This window comes from Magnolia sinica, chromosome 7, assembly GCF_029962835.1.
Source record: "Magnolia sinica isolate HGM2019 chromosome 7, MsV1, whole genome shotgun sequence".
In the NCBI taxonomy this organism is placed as follows: Eukaryota; Viridiplantae; Streptophyta; class Magnoliopsida; order Magnoliales; family Magnoliaceae; genus Magnolia; species Magnolia sinica.
The window spans coordinates 69,608,600-69,627,370 of record NC_080579.1 but is presented as its reverse complement, the minus strand read 5'-3'; the positions used below and the strand labels follow the sequence as shown (position 1 = coordinate 69,627,370).

Here is an 18,771-nt window from a genome sequence, read left to right as displayed (position 1 = left end):
TGCCGAAATTGCATGTCCTTACAGGCAAATGCTCATTCAAGAATCATGGTCACTAATGTGCACTAACAATCTGATGCAGAAACCGTACGTTACTAGCAGCCATCTCTTGAAATCGGTAACGCCAGAGATATCGATAGTCTAGCACGGTGTTCAAGTCACGAGAACCTAATTGCTATGGAAAGAGCGAACGCATCCGCAGACACGGTTCAGAGACAAGAAGCATGACGAAAGCCAATGAGTTGCCTAGTGAAGAAATTAATAGAGAGAGAGTATAGGATCGAATTAGAGAGTGGATGACGTTCTGAGCCTTATGTACCTGATTATGTGAACTTTGACAATGACGATAATTTGTCAATGTTGAGTAGAAGCTATTATATATGAATGTTGATTCTTATTAATGAATTGTTGAATTATCATATGGTTGATAGTTATCTCAAACTTTCTCAAGTGGTTACGTTGATTGTTGAATTATTATGTTATTACATGTTCTTAGTATCTTAATGCTTTGCTATATTATCATATTATGGATGCTTATTATGCTGATTATACAGTTGTGTCCATCAGCATAATGAGAGTAAGAGACGTGTTAATCATGGAAACAGGTACATCATGGGTGTAAAGGCATTGTTCGAGTTAATTCCATTTCGTATCCTAAGGATCAGTTTAGCACGATAAGTGGTTAAAATTAGATAGGATTGATAAGCAGTGTACGATTGATAAGGTCAGATGAACTTATTACTGTTTTGTTCATTAGATTTGAATTTATTAGTCTCCATATTGATTTTGTTATATTTGATTTATAAATTAATGTTTTAACTTATTCTTTTAATATATATTCGTGACAATCTAGTATTCATATTCATCTCTTGAAATCTGTGTTTAATAAGACCGATTTACTTAGATTCGATTTGCAATGTAATCGACAATCATCGATGTCAGAAACTGATTGTATCACCATGTGCCAGGAATTGATTCGTGTCTAAATTCAAAAGTATCAATGACTGCATAGTCACAAGGTATATAGTAATACTAGCACGGTGATATACGAACAGTTATCCGAGAAATGATGAGATCTAATAAGATTAGCATTAATGGCAATCAAATTAGAAGTTGAGAATATTAGATAAGATTATGGAAGAGCACTGAAGTCAAGATCAGAGATTCATACTATTCAGAACAGAATACGTTGGATGAATAAACTATACCTAACGAATTCATGAATTAGATATCACATCATGCGCAATAGAATAATTAAACTAACAGATGACGGAAGGGTACATAGAATTCAACAGACAATGATAAGAATGGAACTAGCATTCAAGATTCAGGGAAAATAATTAAGAAAGATTGATAACTCATCATGATTAAAATAGATACACATCAACATTGCTCCTGAGAAGATTAATCAATCAATGAATGATTCATAAAACATAAGAAAGAAATAAATAACGATAGCACTTAAACAATCCATAATGTTGATTTGGTAGGATGGTTTGGATTTTTAGATGAAATTGATTATTGGAACACTTAATGATCGTAAGCTGATACTCATGGAACTCAATGTTTAGGAATGTTCTAATTAATGGATTAAAATTTTGAACATGAGTATGAAGTTTACTGTGAGCTTGATTTCAGGAGAAAATTCTATTTACCATTCATGAATCTTAGAATTTTCACATCTCAGCTATCTGTTCACAAGTCACTTGAGTTTACAGGAATCGTCTTTTATTTCTAAAATTATTTTTCGCATGTTTTGCTCGGGACTAGCAAAATGCTGGTTGGGGGTTGTGATCAGGGTCAAATATTGCATATCAGACCCCAGTAATTGCCTAAATTGACGTACATGATGAGGCTTAATGGAGTGTTTTACTCGTGTTTTTATTACAGGATGAAATCAGGAGTGTGTATTGAAAATTGATGTTAAAGGCATGGATTTCATGATCCAAAGTCTCCAGAGCATGGGATGGACTCCAGAGAACTAATAATGAAGATTTTACACGCCTGGGATCCAGGGAAATCAAGCCGTTCACATTAAAAAGGCCCGAAAATGGTCTAGAATGCAAGATCACATGGTTCCCGCCATCCGATTGACTTGAAACTTCATGCATAGCCTGGAGGCCATAAATAAACCGTACATATTAAATTTCAACCATTGGATATCTCGAGAAGTGGCCCAACGGCCAGATCAGCCCTTTAATTCCTTAAGTGGGGCCCACCTGGTCCCTGGACATGGCTCATCTTTGGTATCAACGCTGTAAATTATATGGGGAATCATATGGATGGAGGAGATTTGGTGCATACATCATGATGGACCTCACATGTGCACTGCATGCACACAGTGCGGACGCACACCGGCAGTACAACCATACATTCAAGGTCGGTCAGCAGACGCTGACCGACGAATTTTAAAAGAAAATGGAAGTTGCCGTTTTCGGCTTCACAGAAACAGAAACAGGGACTTGCGGTCTCCTGTTGTGGGCCACCATCACGACTCGTGGGTCCAATCTGGACCGTCTATTAGACCATAAATGCCGATATTATCATCGCCTAGGTGGCGTTATTTCAGATGGCAATAGAGATCGATTTTTAACCGTTCAAAAGCAGAATGGATGGCAAGAAGCGAAATCACGTGGGCCGCATCAGCAGACAGTGAAAACAGTCCATTCTCGTCCGAAATTGTGTGCTGCATCCAATGGACGGCTTGGATTTATCTATACAGCAACAAAGTGGGCTCCACCAATGTCGCAGCGCGAACAGTGTAATCCCTGTTTACGCACGCCGGACGCTGTCCGATTTTTGCACCTGTTGTGGCCCACTACACTTGATCAGATGGAAGATCTGATCCGTCCATCATGTAGAAGACTGGAAAACGTCCTAAGGGACGGTATTTATTTGGAAATCGAGTGAGGAAAGAGGGCTGTTTTGCATCTGATCTTGGCTGCGGAAAGAGAGTCCGAACGCGGCTGCTGCTGCGACAGCGTTTCCAGCACGTCTCTCCACCGCCTAAATTGCTATAAGAAAGAGGAAAGAGAGCTCGTTCCAGAGGACCAGAGATTGAGGAGGAGAGCCAGGGAATTTGAGACCTAGAGCAAGGGAGAGAAGAAAGAGAAGAAAGAAGAGGGAGATCGATCGGTTTGATGTTCCTTGGTTTTATGAATTTTATTTCATCTATTTAATGGATTTTATGGGTCACTAATCTTTCAGCTAGGGCTGAGATGAAGCCCCTAATTTGATTAGTTCTTGTATTGGTTGAATTCACTTTGAATATTAATTAATTTGTTTCTTTCTCTAAGTGGGCTTGATTGGTTAAATTCTATACTTCTCCATCTATGAACTTGATTAAAGTATATATATGGATGTTGTTGGGATGCTTATTATAGGTGCTTGTGTCTGATCAAGAACAAGTTTCCTATAGAGGAAGAAACAGGGTGCTTTAATGAACTATACATTCCATGTGCCCAACCAAGGACATGGGATGTGTTATTCATGGCATTGCTTAAAGGAATTAGACATTCTGTATGCCGATTAAGGACACAGATTGTGCTTTCTCTGTATAAGTGGTATCAATCTAGATCAAGGTGAATAAACAGACAAAACAAGGGTTAGGATAATTAGGGGTGGATTCGAAAGTCCTAGTGCTCTCTCTGATTGAATTTTCTTCCCTGTTCTTAATTAATTGTTTTTCATAAAATTGTGCTTAGTAATTCATTCCATTATTTGTTGGATTAGTTAAGGAGAATCATAGATTTGAATTGTGACGACCAGTCCTCGTGGGAACGATCTCGTAATACGTACCGTATCTACATCTGATTCGTATACTTGCGAGTTTAAAAATCATTTAAATCATGTTGGTTTAAATAAAACATCAAGTTTTTGGCGCCGTTGCCGGGGACTGTTTCGTTCCAAATTGGATTTAGGATTCTCTCTTATCATAATTAGGTTTTTTACTACCTTTAGGTTAAATTTTTTAGAAACTAACCTATTTCCTGTTTTGTAGGGACATGACATAAACTACTAATTTGGTAATCTCTTTCCAAATTTTCTATTTTTCTTTCTAATTTCTATTTTCAGAATTAAGGTTTTATTTTTATTTTTAGAAAGTTTCTATTTCTAGGCTATTTTATTTTTTAGAAATTTCCTATTTTCTAATTCTAGATTCTGATTCTTCTTTCAAGTAACTTTCTATTTTCTAGTTTTAGAAATTTTTTCCCTTTTTAGAAACTAACTTAGTTTTTATTTCTAAGATTACAAACCTTTTTTTTTTTTTTTTTTTTTTAGAAATTAACCGTTGTTTAGGATTTTTTTTTCTAGCATTATTTTAGTAAATTTAATTTATTTTTGTTTTCTTTTTGTTTACAGGAATTAAGGAAGCTGCTAAATAATATTGTCTTCAAAAGGAGGAGCTCTCAAAATCTTCAGACATTCATCATCTCCTTTTCTCGGGTTCTTCTTTCCAATTCTCGTTTACATAGCTTTCTCTTGTTTTTAGGAATTCATAACTTTTTCCTTTAGTTTTAATTCATCTTAGGTTGCATCTTAGTTTAGTTTTCTTTCTTATATTGATAACATAGTTTATGCTAGGACGTAGATCCCTGAATATAGAACTAGCACCGTTTGATCCTGAGATTGAAAGAACAATTCGTGAAAGATTGAGAAATAATCCTGTTGAAATGGTGAATGAGACTGAAGTTAAAGCTCTCAAAGATTATTCAGCTCCTGTCCAATTTAATGCGCCTTCATGCATAGTGTTGCCAACCACTACGGCAGCACACTCTGAACTTAAACCTGGAGTCATACAATTGTTGCCATCCTTTTATGGATTGGACAAGGAGGACCCATATCATCATGTGAAAGAATTCTTAAACATTTGCTCCACCTTTAAGTTCCAAAACTTCTCAGACGATTCGATCCGCCTACGCCTGTTTCCTTTTTCTTTGAAGGATAAGGCGAAAGCATGGTTGAATTCTCTAGAAGTTGGATCTATCACTACATGGGACCAACTGTCTAAGAAGTTCTTAAACAAGTTCTTCCCCGTTCACAAAACCAATGCCCTCCGTAGAGAAATTACTAACTTCACACAAAAAGAGGGCGAGCACTTTCATGAATGTTGGGAAAGATGGAAGGACTTGCTTCTTAAATGTCCTCACCATGGTTTTGAGAAGTGGCAACAAGTTCAATACTTCTATGACGGTCTGGACACCCCAAAACCGTCGCATGGTTGATGCCACTAGTGGAGGGTCATTCATGACCAAAAGTGATGTCGAAGCGTGGAACTTCTTTGAAACCTTGTGCGAAAATTCCCAGCAATGGGATTATTCAAATAGAGGTGACAGAAGTCCCCAACCACAAAAGAGAGGTGGTATATATGAGATAGGAGTCATACCAGAGCTGAGCGCCAAGCTTGATAACCTGACAAAGAAAGTTGATGCTCTGGTATTAAATAATGGACCACCACAAACAACTCAAGTCGAGGCATATGCCACATGTTCTAGTCCTGCCCATCCTATGCAGTCTTGTCCATCTGGTGCAGCATTCCCAGAACTTCTCTCTGAACAAGTTCATGCTATGAACACTTTTCAAAAATCTGGGAATGATCCTTACTCGAACACATACAACCCAGGGTGGGCTAGACATCCAAATTTCTCTTGGGTAAAAGGACCACAACAAGGAGGACCATCTGGAAATCCTCCCATGCAACCGCACCTCCAAGTTGGCAGTCAACAACCTCAACAGTTTCCACAATATCAACAACTGCCTACACAATCAAGGAAACCATCTCTTGAGGATACACTCCATCTTTTCATGCAGAGTTCTCTCCAATTCCAAAAAGACACCCAACAAACCTTACTGGCCAACCAGCAAAGCTTACATGCAAATGCACAATCCATTGCCAAGCTGGAAGTACAAATGGGTCAACTAGCTGCCACATTGAGTGAGAGAGAGAAGGGCAAGTTCCCTAGCCAACCTGAGGCTAATCCAAAGGGACAATATGAGATTGGCTCTAATTCCAACCAAGGGCAATATCATGAACAGGCCAAATCGATCACTACCCTTAGGTCAGGCAAGCAGATTGATAACAGAATAGAGATGCCTGGGGATGAATTAAATTCTAAAACAGAAGATCAAGATGAAGCAGAGAGCCATACCAATGCATCCAAAGTCCAAAAGCTCTCGACTCTCCAAGAGCCACTAATGTGCCACCTTATGTGCCCAAAGCACCCTTTCCTCAACGTCGCACCAATAAAGAAAAGAAATAACTTTGATGAAATCTTGGATGTGTTTCAAAAAGTGCAAGTCAACATCCCGTTGCTTGACGCTATCAAGCAAGTCCTTGCTTACGCTAAGTTTCTTAAAGATTTATGCACTCAAAAGCGTAAACAGAATGTTCATAAGAAAGTCTTCCTTGCAGAGCACTCAACTCCATGATTCAACATAACACCCCTCCTAAATTTAGGGATCCAGGAGCTCCCACCATTTCTTGCGGCATAGGAGATCATAAGATCGGGAAGGCATTACTTGATTTAGGGGCGAGTGTCAATTTGTTACCATATTCGGTTTATGAGCAGCTAGGACTTGGTGAGTTGAAACCGACTAAGGTAACATTACAACTAGCTGATAGATCTGTCAAGGTGCCCGGGGTGTTATTGAAGATGTGTTAATCCAGGTTGATAAATTTTATTTTCCGGTGGATTTCATAGTTATAGATACTCGGCCTGTCCAGAATCTTCATAGTCAGATCCCAGTCATTTTGGGTCGTCCATTTTTGGCCACATCTAATGCTATTATCAATTGCAGGAATGGAGTTATGAAATTGTCCTTTGGTAACATGAATATTAAACTCAATGTTTTTAATGCAGGACAACAACCCTCAGATTTGGATGACATATTTGAAGTGGACATGATCGAGAGCCTTGTGCAGGACTCCTTCCGTACATCTTTTGAAGATCCTCTGGAGACCTGCTTAGCACAATCGGGCATGGATTTTGACATTGATAGTCCCATCCATGAAGTCAATGCATTGCTCGACTCTACTCCTATATTGGAGACTGAAAAATGGAGAGCGAAAGTGGAACCTCTTCATCCCTCTGAGACTCTTCCTGACAGCACAGTTTGTAACTCTGAGAAGACAAAGGCGAGCAGGCTGCTTAATGTTCTTAGAGCATATAAGGCAGCAATTGAACGGAAGATAGAAAAAATCCAGGGAGTATGCCCCACTGTATGGATGGATCATGTTGTGGTAATATCGCATAACATGCAAAGGAAGCGTGATCCTAACATAGAAGAAGTCGTTCGAGCAGAAGTCCTTAAATTATTTGACGACAGTGTCAGTTGCCTTATTTCAGATAGCACAGTTTATGGGAACTCACATCACTTGTCTGGGATCGGTTAATGAAAGTGTTGAGTTAGTTACTTCAATGTTTGTGGGTAACATTACTGCAAACCCTCACGAGACTACAACTCGTCCACTAGGGGTAACCTAGGAGTTTAAAGGCTTGTTGCATGCGCTAAATGCAATCGAGAGCACCTGCGAAAGTGGTATAGGTAGGATCTTCTTTTATTTTTCTTTTTGTTATTTTTTCTTATGTTGATTTCTCTCTTGTGCTAACTCGCTTTTACGTTGAAATTTTTTCACAAATTTTGAGAAAGCTTCTTGATTCTCCATCCAGGTATTATCTTTTCATCACTCCTCTTTTATTCGCGTAGTCCCATGTGCATTGCTTGTTTATTTCTTTTACATTGAGGACAATGTACATTTTAGGTTGGGGGTGGGAGATTAGGGTACCTAATCAGTATTTTCTTGGTCTTGAGGAAAATTTGTGAAAATTTTAAAATTTTTTCTGAATTTCTATTGAATTCAAAGTGATTTTGACGGATAGTTGTGATTTTAACATCATAAGATACATGATGTTGGTAACTAATGACTCTTGGATTCGGCCATCTGCTTGATTTCACAGTCAATTTTGAATTGTTAATCCATGATTAGAAGTTGTAAACATTGATTGTGTCATGATTTCACATATCACATCTCGCTTGCACATTAAGTTTTGGTTCGATAACTGAATGATTAACTTGGTAAAAAGAAGAATTAAAAGGCTAAGTCACATAATCTTCACCATAGGTTTGCTCCCTATAGGTGTAGATTTGATTCTCCATAGTTGACTTATAAAAAATGAGGCGACGAGTTTTCACCATAGGTTTGCTCCCTGTAGGTGAGGATTTGATTCCCTTCCTTGGCGTACTGTTCATAAAAAAAAAAAAAAAAAAAAAAAAAAAAAAAATTAAGGCTGAAAAGTTAATCTAAAATGCTAGTGTTGGTTGTCAGGAATTCTGTTGTTAATTACCAATTTTAGCATGAAATTGATTATTGGAACACTTAATGATCGTAAGCTGAGATTATACTATACACCTGTGGAACTCAATGTTTAGGAATGTTCTAATTAATGGATTAATATGTTGAACTTGATTATGAAGTTTACTGTGAGCTTGATTTCAGGAGAAAATTCTATTTACCATTCATGAATCTTAGAATTTTCACATCTCAGCTATCTGTTCACAAGTCACTTGAGTTTACAGGAATCGTCTTTTATTTCTAAAATTATTTTTCGCATGTTTTGCTCGGGACTAGCAAAATGCTGGTTGGGGGTTGTGATCAGGGTCAAATATTGCATATCAGACCCCAGTAATTGCCTAAATTGACGTACATGATGAGGCTTAATGGAGTGTTTTACTCGTATTTTTATTACAGGATGAAATCAGGAGTGTGTATTGAAAATTGATGTTAAAGGCATGGATTTCATGATCCAAAGTCTCCAGAGCATGGGATGGACTCCAGAGAACTAATAATGAAGATTTTACACGCCTGGGATCCAGGGAAATCAAGCCGTTCACATTAAAAAGGCCCGAAAATGGTCTAGAATGCAAGATCACATGGTTCCCGCCATCCGATTGACTTGAAACTTCATGCATAGCCTGGAGGCCATAAATAAACCGTACATATTAAATTTCAACCATTGGATATCTCGAGAAGTGGCCCAACGGCCAGATCAGCCCTTTAATTCCTTAAGTGGGGCCCACCTGGTCCCTGGACATGGCTCATCTTTGGTATCAACGCTGTAAATTATATGGGGAATCATATGGATGGAGGAGATTTGGTGCATACATCATGATGGACCTCACATGTGCACTGCATGCACACAGTGCGGACGCACACCGGCAGTACAACCATACATTCAAGGTCGGTCAGCAGACGCTGACCGACGAATTTTAAAAGAAAACGGAAGTTGCCGTTTTCGGCTTCACAGAAACAGAAACAGGGACTTGCGGTCTCCTGTTGTGGGCCACCATCACGACTCGTGGGTCCAATCTGGACCGTCTATTAGACCATAAATGCCGATATTATCATCGCCTAGGTGGCGTTATTTCAGATGGCAATAGAGATCGATTTTTAACCGTTCAAAAGCAGAATGGATGGCAAGAAGCGAAATCACGTGGGCCGCATCAGCAGACAGTGAAAACAGTCCATTCTCGTCCGAAATTGTGTGCTGCATCCAATGGACGGCTTGGATTTATCTATACAGCAACAAAGTGGGCTCCACCAATGTCGCAGCGCGAACAGTGTAATCCCTGTTTACGCACGCCGGACGCTGTCCGATTTTCGCACCTGTTGTGGCCCACTACACTTGATCAGATGGAAGATCTGATCCGTCCATCATGTAGAAGACTGGAAAACGTCCTAAGGGACGGTATTTATTTGGAAATCGAGTGAGGAAAGAGGGCTGTTTTGCATCTGATCTTGGCTGCGGAAAGAGAGTCCGAACGCGGCTGCTGCTGCGACAGCGTTTCCAGCACGTCTCTTCACCGCCTAAATTGCTATAAGAAAGAGGAAAGAGAGCTCGTTCCAGAGGACCAGAGATTGAGGAGGAGAGCCAGGGAATTTGAGACCTAGAGCAAGGGAGAGAAGAAAGAGAAGAAAGAAGAGGGAGATCGATCGGTTTGATGTTCCTTGGTTTTATGAATTTTATTTCATCTATTTAATGGATTTTATGGGTCACTAATCTTTCAGCTAGGGCTGAGATGAAGCCCCTAATTTGATTAGTTCTTGTATTGGTTGAATTCACTTTGAATATTAATTAATTTGTTTCTTTCTCTAAGTGGGCTTGATTGGTTAAATTCTATACTTCTCCATCTATGAACTTGATTAAAGTATATATATGGATGTTGTTGGGATGCTTATTATAGGTGCTTGTGTCTGATCAAGAACAAGTTTCCTATAGAGGAAGAAACAGGGTGCTTTAATGAACTATACATTCCATGTGCCCGACCAAGGACATGGGATGTGTTATTCATGGCATTGCTTAAAGGAATTAGACATTCTGTATGCCCGATTAAGGACACAGATTGTGCTTTCTCTGTATAAGTGGTATCAATCTAGATCAAGGTGAATAAACAGACAAAACAAGGGTTAGGATAATTAGGGGTGGATTCGAAAGTCCTAGTGCTCTCTCTCTGATTGAATTTTCTTCCCTGTTCTTAATTAATTGTTTTTCATAAAATTGTGCTTAGTAATTCATTCCATTATTTGTTGGATTAGTTAAGGAGAATCATAGATTTGAATTGTGACGACCAGTCCTCGTGGGAACGATCTCGAAATACGTACCGTATCTACATCTGATTCGTATACTTGCGAGTTTAAAAATCATTTAAATCATGTTGGTTTAAATAAAACATCAAGTTTTTGGCGCCGTTGCCGGGGACTGTTTCGGTCCAATTGGATTTAAGATTCTCCCTTATCATAATTCATAGTCTTAGGTTTTTTACTACCTTTAGGTTAAATTTTTTAGAAACTAACCTATTTCCTGTTTTGTAGGGACCTGACATAAACTACTAATTTGGTAATCTCTTTCCAAATTTTCTATTTTTCCTTCTAATTTCTATTTTTAGAATTAAGGTTTTATTTTTATTTTTAGAAAGTTTCTATTTCTAGGCTATTTTATTTTTTAGAAATTTCCTATTTTCTAATTCTAGATTCTGATTCTTCTTTCAAGTAACTTTCTATTTTCTAGTTTTAGAAATTTTTTCCCTTTTTAGAAACTAACTTAGTTTTTATTTCTAAGATTACAAACCTTTTTTTTTTTTTTTTTTTTTAGAAATTAACCGTTGTTTAGGATTTTTTTTTCTAGCATTATTTTAGTAAATTTAATTTATTTTTGTTTTCTTTTTGTTTACAGGAATTAAGGAAGGAAGCTGCTAAATAACATTGTCTTCAAAAGGAGGAGCTCTCAAATCTTCAGACATTCATCATCTCCTTTTCTCGGGTTCTTCTTTCCAATTCTCGTTTACATAGCTTTCTCTTGTTTTTAGGAATTCATAACTTTTTCCTTTAGTTTTAATTCATCTTAGGTTGCATCTTAGTTTAGTTTTCTTTCTTATATTGATAACATAGTTTATGCTAGGACGTAGATCCCTGAATATAGAACTAGCACCGTTTGATCCTGAGATTGAAAGAACAATTCGTGAAAGATTGAGAAATAATCCTGTTGAAATGGCGAATGAGACTGAAGTTAAAGCTCTCAAAGATTATTCAGCTCCTGTCCAATTTAATGCGCCTTCATGCATAGTGTTGCCAACCACTACGGCAGGACACTTTGACTTAAACCTGGAGTCATACAATTGTTGCCATCCTTTTATGGATTGGACAAGGAGGACCCATATCATCATGTGAAAGAATTCTTAAACATTTGCTCCACCTTTAAGTTCCAAAACTTCTCAGACGATTCGATCCGCCTACGCCTGTTTCCTTTTTCTTTGAAGGATAAGGCGAAAGCATGGTTGAATTCTCTAGAAGTTGGATCTATCACTACATGGGACCAACTGTCTAAGAAGTTCTTAAACAAGTTCTTCCCCGTTCACAAAACCAATGCCCTCCGTAGAGAAATTACTAACTTCACACAAAAAGAGGGCGAGCACTTTCATGAATGTTGGGAAAGATGGAAGGACTTGCTTCTTAAATGTCCTCACCATGGTTTTGAGAAGTGGCAACAAGTTCAATACTTCTATGACGGTCTGACACCACAGAACCGTCGCATGGTTGATGCCACTAGTGGAGGGTCATTCATGACCAAAAGTGATGTCGAAGCGTGGAACTTCTTTGAAACCTTGTGCGAAAATTCCCAGCAATGGGATTATTCAAATAAAGGTGACAGAAGTCCCCAACCACAAAAGAGAGGTGGTATATATGAGATAGGAGTCATACCAGAGCTGAGCGCCAAGCTTGATAACCTGACAAAGAAAGTTGATGCTCTGGTATTAAATAATGGACCACCACAAACAGCTCAAGTCGAGGCATATGCCACATGTTCTAGTCCTGCCCATCCTATGCAGTCTTGTCCATCTGGTGCAGCATTCCCAGAACTTCTCTCTGAACAAGTTCATGCTATGAACACTTTTCAAAAATCTGGGAATGATCCTTACTCGAACACATACAACCCAGGGTGGGCTAGACATCCAAATTTCTCTTGGGTAAAAGGACCACAACAAGGAGGACCATCTGGAAATCCTCCCATGCAACCGCACCTCCAAGTTGGCAGTCAACAACCTCAACAGTTTCCACAATATCAACAACTGCCTACACAATCAAGGAAACCATCTCTTGAGGATACACTCCATCTTTTCATGCAGAGTTCTCTCCAATTCCAAAAAGACACCCAACAAACCTTACTGGCCAACCAGCAAAGCTTACATGCAAATGCACAATCCATTGCCAAGCTGGAAGTACAAATGGGTCAACTAGCTGCCACATTGAGTGAGAGAGAGAAGGGCAAGTTCCCTAGCCAACCTGAGGCTAATCCAAAGGGACAATATGAGATTGGCTCTAATTCCAACCAAGGGCAATATCATGAACAGGCCAAATCGATCACTACCCTTAGGTCAGGCAAGCAGATTGATAACAGAATAGAGATGCCTGGGGATGAATTAAATTCTAAAACAGAAGATCAAGATGAAGCAGAGAGCCATACCAATGCATCCAAAGTCCAAAAGCTCTCTGACTCTCCAAGAGCCACTAATGTGCCACCTTATGTGCCCAAAGCACCCTTTCCTCAACGTCTGGCACCAATAAAGAAAAGAAATAACTTTGATGAAATCTTGGATGTGTTTCAAAAAGTGCAAGTCAACATCCCGTTGCTTGACGCTATCAAGCAAGTCCCTGCTTACGCTAAGTTTCTTAAAGATTTATGCACTCAAAAGCGTAAGCAAAATGTTCATAAGAAAGTCTTCCTTGCAGAGCAGCTCAACTCCATGATTCAACATAACACCCCTCCTAAATTTAGGGATCCAGGAGCTCCCACCATTTCTTGCGGCATAGGAGATCATAAGATCGGGAAGGCATTACTTGATTTAGGGGCGAGTGTCAATTTGTTACCATATTCGGTTTATGAGCAGCTAGGACTTGGTGAGTTGAAACCGACTAAGGTAACATTACAACTAGCCGATAGATCTGTCAAGGTGCCCCGGGGTGTTATTGAAGATGTGTTAATCCAGGTTGATAAATTTTATTTTCCAGTGGATTTCATAGTTATAGATACTCAGCCTGTCCAGAATCTTCATAGTCAGATCCCAGTCATTTTGGGTCGTCCATTGGCCACATCTAATGCTATTATCAATTGCAGGAATGGAGTTATGAAATTGTCCTTTGGTAACATGAATATTAAACTCAATGTTTTTAATGCAGGACAACAATCCTCAGATTTGGATGACATATTTGAAGTGGACATGATCGAGAGCCTTGTGCAGGACTCCTTCCGTACATCTTTTGAAGATCCTCTGGAGACCTGCTTAGCACAATCGGGCATGGATTTTGACATTGATAGTCCCATCCATGAAGTCAATGCATTGCTCGACTCTACTCCTATATTGGAGACTGAAAAATGGAGAGCGAAAGTGGAACCTCTTCATCCCTCTGAGACTCTTCCTGAAAGCACAGTTTGTAACTCTGAGAAGACAAAGGCGAGCAGGCTGCTTAATGTTCTTAGAGCATATAAGGCAGCAATTGAACGGAAGATAGAAAAAATCCAGGGAGTATGCCCCACTGTATGGATGGATCATGTTGTGGTAATATCGCATAACATGCAAAGGAAGCGTGATCCTAACATAGAAGAAGTCGTTCGAGCAGAAGTCCTTAAATTATTTGACGACAGTGTCAGTTGCCTTATTTCAGATAGCACAGTTTAGGCAACCCATCCTTTCATTTCATTTCATTTTCCTAGTTAGTTACTTCAATGTTTGTGGGTAACATTACTGCAAACCCTCACGAGACTACAACTCGTCCACTAGGGGTAACCTAGGAGTTTAAAGGCTTGTTGCATGCGCTAAATGCAATCGAGAGCACCTGCGAAAGTGGTATAGGTAGGATCTTCTTTTGTTTTTCTTTTTGTTATTTTTTCTTATGTTGATTTCTCTCTTGTGCTAACTCGCTTTTACGTTGAAATTTTTTCACAAATTTTGAGAAAGCTTCTTGATTCTCCATCCAGGTATTATCTTTTCATCACTCCTCTTTTATTCGCGTAGTCCCATGTGCATTGCTTGTTTATTTCTTTTACATTGAGGACAATGTAGATTTTAGGTTGGGGGTGGGAGATTAGGGTACCTAATCAGTATTTTCTTGGTCTTGAGGAAAATTTGTGAAAATTTTAAAATTTTTTCTGAATTTCTATTGAATTCAAAGTGATTTTGACGGATAGTTGTGATTTTAACATCATAAGATACATGATGTTGGTAACTAATGACTCTTGGATTCGGCCATCTGCTTGATTTCACAGTCAATTTTGAATTGTTAATCCATGATTAGACGTTGTAAACATTGATTGAGTCATGATTTCACATATCACATCTCGCTTGCACATTAAGTTTTGGTTCGATAACTGAATGATTAACTTGGTAAAAAGAAGAATTAAAAGGCTAAGTCACATAATCTTCACCATAGGTTTGCTCCCTATAGGTGTAGATTTGATTCTCCATAGTTGACTTATAAAAAAATGAGGCGACGAGTTTTCACCATAGGTTTGCTCCCTGTAGGTGAGGATTTGATTCCCTTCCTTGACGTACTGTTCATAAAAAAAAAAAAAAAAAAAAATGAAGGCTGAAAGGTTAATCTAAAATGCTAGTGTTGGTTGTCAGGAATTCTGTTGTTAATTACCAATTTTAGCATGAAATTGATTATTGGAACACTTAATGATCGTAAGCTGAGATTATACTATACACCTGTGGAACTCAATGTTTAGGAATGTTCTAATTAATGGATTAATATGTTGAACTTGATTATGAAGTTTACTGTGAGCTTGATTTCAGGAGAAAATTCTATTTACCATTCATGAATCTTAGAATTTTCACATCTCAGCTATCTGTTCACAAGTCACTTGAGTTTACAGGAATCGTCTTTTATTTCTAAAATTATTTTTCGCATGTTTTGCTCGGGACTAGCAAAATGCTGGTTGGGGGTTGTGATCAGGGTCAAATATTGCATATCAGACCCCAGTAATTGCCTAAATTGACGTACATGATGAGGCTTAATGGAGTGTTTTACTCGTATTTTTATTACAGGATGAAATCAGGAGTGTGTATTGAAAATTGATGTTAAAGGCATGGATTTCATGATCCAAAGTCTCCAGAGCATGGGATGGACTCCAGAGAACTAATAATGAAGATTTTACACGCCTGGGATCCAGGGAAATCAAGCCGTTCACATTAAAAAGGCCCGAAAATGGTCTAGAATGCAAGATCACATGGTTCCCGCCATCCGATTGACTTGAAACTTCATGCATAGCCTGGAGGCCATAAATAAACCGTACATATTAAATTTCAACCATTGGATATCTCGAGAAGTGGCCCAACGGCCAGATCAGCCCTTTAATTCCTTAAGTGGGGCCCACCTGGTCCCTGGACATGGCTCATCTTTGGTATCAACGCTGTAAATTATATGGGGAATCATATGGATGGAGGAGATTTGGTGCATACATCATGATGGACCTCACATGTGCACTGCATGCACACAGTGCGGACGCACACCGGCAGTACAACCATACATTCAAGGTCGGTCAGCAGACGCTGACCGACGAATTTTAAAAGAAAACGGAAGTTGCCGTTTTCGGCTTCACAGAAACAGGGACTTGCGGTCTCCTGTTGTGGGCCACCATCACGACTCGTGGGTCCAATCTGGACCGTCTATTAGACCATAAATGCCGATATTATCATCGCCTAGGTGGCGTTATTTCAGATGGCAATAGAGATCGATTTTTAACCGTTCAAAAGCAGAATGGATGGCAAGAAGCGAAATCACGTGGGCCGCATCAGCAGACAGTGAAAACAGTCCATTCTCGTCCGAAATTGTGTGCTGCATCCAATGGACGGCTTGGATTTATCTATACAGCAACAAAGTGGGCTCCACCAATGTCGCAGCGCGAACAGTGTAATCCCTGTTTACGCACGCCGGACGCTGTCCGATTTTCGCACCTGTTGTGGCCCACTACACTTGATCAGATGGAAGATCTGATCCGTCCATCATGTAGAAGACTGGAAAACGTCCTAAGGGACGGTATTTATTTGGAAATCGAGTGAGGAAAGAGGGCTGTTTTGCATCTGATCTTGGCTGCGGAAAGAGAGTCCGAACGCGGCTGCTGCTGCGACAGCGTTTCCAGCACGTCTCTCCACCGCCTAAATTGCTATAAGAAAGAGGAAAGAGAGCTCGTTCCAGAGGACCAGAGATTGAGGAGGAGAGCCAGGGAATTTGAGACCTAGAGCAAGGGAGAGAAGAAAGAGAAGAAAGAAGAGGGAGATCGATCGGTTTGATGTTCCTTGTTTTTATGAATTTTATTTCATCTATTTAATGGATTTTATGGGTCACTAATCTTTCAGCTAGGGCTGAGATGAAGCCCCTAATTTGATTAGTTCTTGTATTGGTTGAATTCACTTTGAATATTAATTAATTTGTTTCTTTCTCTAAGTGGGCTTGATTGGTTAAATTCTATACTTCTCCATCTATGAACTTGATTAAAGTATATATATGGATGTTGTTGGGATGCTTATTACAGGTGCTTGTGTCTGATCAAGAACAAGTTTCCTATAGAGGAAGAAACAGGGTGCTTTAATGAACTATACATTCCATGTGCCCAACCAAGGACATGGGATGTGTTATTCATGGCATTGCTTAAAGGAATTAGACATTCTGTATGCCGATTAAGGACACAGATTGTGCTTTCTCTGTATAAGTGGTATCAATCTAGATCAAGGTGAATAAACAGACAAAACAAGGGTTAGGATAATTAGGGGTGGATTCGAAAGTCCTAGTGCTCTCTCTCTGATTGAATTTTCTTCCCTGTTCTTAATTAATTGTTTTTCATAAAATTGTGCTTAGTAATTCATTCCATTATTTGTTGGATTAGTTAAGGAGAATCATAGATTTGAATTGTGACGACCAGTCCTCGTGGGAACGATCTCGTAATACGTACCGTATCTACATCTGATTCGTATACTTGCGAGTTTAAAAATCATTTAAATCATGTTGGTTTAAATAAAACATCAAGTTTTTGACTTTCGCTCTCCATTTTTCAGTCTCCAATATAGGAGTAGAGTCGAGCAATGCATTGACTTCATGGATGGGACTATCAATGTCAAAATCCATGCCCGATTGTGCTAAGCAGGTCTCCAGAGGATCTTCAAAAGATGTACGGAAGGAGTCCTGCACAATGTTCACACCCCAAGTGCAAGGTTGTGATGTAGTAATAAACTCGGTAAGACCGAGGTCGAATCCACAGGGACTGATACCTGTACGTTATCTGAAACCAAGTAGAACTAGAAATAGACTAAGATGCGATCTAAACAAAATAGAATTTAAGAAATAATTATGGAATAATTATCTAAAACTTTAAGGAATTCAGAGGAAGGGAAACTAGGGATTCAGAGGATCCACTTGTAGAGATCAGGGAGATCTTATGCCTGCATCAAGGATTATGGAATTTAAACTGAACTTACTTGATCTGGTTTTCAAGAGATGAAAGGTATATGAATTAGAATGGATTCCATCATCTAACCATGCCCAGGAGACAAAGCAAATAACAGGATTAAACTAATTACCAACCAATCATGAAAGTGAGGAAGGGTACGATCATCCAACCATGCCCATGGGACAATGATGAACAACAGGGCTTCCTGACTTCATAAATATAAAAAGAGGAAAGAAATATTCAAAGCCCTTGCAAGCCCATTGTAATTTCAGTCACAACATGCCATTAAAAACTAAAAATATTCCCATAAAATTAAATCAAGAATAATCTCTTCAATCTTAATCAAAGGGCACCAGCAACATCTCTCCCATCAGGCTACAAGCTTCACCCCTTAGCCCTAGCTAAGAGGTTTAGCCGAGCATGATATGGGTTAAATTCCAACTAAAAAGAAGAAGAATGAAAAAAACATTAAAGGAAAGAAATAAAATAAAAGAAAAAGGAAAACCTCTTTCTTCCAATCTCCTCAGCCTTTTCTCCTTCTGTTTTCTCCAGCCCCGTCTAGCAGGAATCCCACCTGCTGCTTCTCCCAAAACGTGCAGCCGACCCTCCTTTCGTGCACAGCAGCTGCACTCCTCCCGTGCACAGCAGCAACCCTATACTCTCTGCCAACGTCCAGCAGCAACAGACTTCTGCTCGTTCCAGCCTCCAAACCGAGCCTTTCCACACTGCCCTCTCCCTCTCTCACATCTCTTTCTTTCTTTAATAGCCGTCCTCC

At 39.2% G+C, this 18,771-nt stretch overlaps 2 non-coding genes across 2 annotated transcripts; both read right to left on the bottom strand.

Annotated features, from left to right (window-relative positions):
- Positions 1-5,048: 5,048 nt before the first annotated feature.
- On the bottom strand, positions 5,049-5,155 carry LOC131252232 (small nucleolar RNA R71). Its single transcript, XR_009174267.1, has one exon. It is a non-coding gene; the product is annotated as a small nucleolar RNA R71 (small nucleolar RNA).
- A 6,764-nt stretch (positions 5,156-11,919) lies between these two features.
- Positions 11,920-12,026, bottom strand: LOC131252231 (small nucleolar RNA R71). The gene has a single exon (XR_009174266.1). It is a non-coding gene; the product is annotated as a small nucleolar RNA R71 (small nucleolar RNA).
- Between the last annotated feature and the right edge of the window lie 6,745 nt (positions 12,027-18,771).